This window comes from Heteronotia binoei, chromosome 5 (genome assembly GCF_032191835.1).
Source record: "Heteronotia binoei isolate CCM8104 ecotype False Entrance Well chromosome 5, APGP_CSIRO_Hbin_v1, whole genome shotgun sequence".
Classification (NCBI taxonomy): Eukaryota; Metazoa; Chordata; class Lepidosauria; order Squamata; family Gekkonidae; genus Heteronotia; species Heteronotia binoei.
In genome coordinates this window covers 3,197,178-3,198,175 of record NC_083227.1, presented here as the reverse complement: position 1 = coordinate 3,198,175, position 998 = coordinate 3,197,178, and positions in this window count along the sequence as shown.

Genomic DNA, 998 nt, shown 5'->3' with positions numbered 1-998 from the left:
TGCATTTGTGTGTCTCTTTGTGCAGGGACCAGAATATGAGTTAGTGGATCCTTGACTATTGTGGTGGTGGGAGAGGTCAAGAGATTGTGTCTTTAGAAATACATCAGGTGCAGACGTGAGAAAGTCCTCCTCTTCTCCATTTGTTGGTGTTCTTCTGGTTCTCCTCCGTCTCTGTTATTGTCCCCTCTTTTCCCCTCACTTCCAGTTGAGCCCCTGGTGAAGATCTCCCCCACCAAGGGAGACCCCCTGGCCCACCACACTCTCCTGATCTGCACCGCGGCAGGATATTATCCCACTGGGATTGACATCAAGTGGCTGAAGAACGGGCAGGAGCAGACACAGGGGGTGGGATACGATGATGAGATCCAGAACGCAGACTGGACCTACCAGTATCAGGTGATGCTGGAGACGGTGCCTCAGCGGGGAGACGTCTACGCCTGCCAGGTGGAGCACAAAAGTGTGAAGGGACCCATCTCCGTGCAGTGGGGTAAGAGAATCAAGGGCTCCCCTCTTCTCCCCTCTCCCTTGAAGGGAGTTCCAAGGACTTGTGTCAAGCGACTCCCCCACTTCTCAAGGACTCCGCTCTTCCATGAGGGAGCCAGAGGACCTCAACAGAAAATAGCATTGGGAAAAGTGCAGAATAGGGCAAGCAAAATGATTAAGGGGATGAAACACCTTCCCCATGAGGAAAGCTTAAAGAGGTCAGCAGAAACGTTGACTGAGGAGCGACATGATAAAGGTTGAGAATATTATTAAGGAGACAGAGAAGGTAGAAAAAGATCCTTCCCCCCTTTCTCACTCTACAAGAACTAGTGGAGTCCCAATGAAATTAATGAGATTTGGAACAGATCAAAGGAAGTACTTCTTCAACCAAAGAGTCATTAACCCACGGAATTCAGTGCTGCAGGAAGTGGTGGGGGCTACAAGCACAGACAGCTTCAAGAGGGGATTGGATAAACATATGGAGCAGAGGTCCACCAGTGGCGATTAGGGGGAAG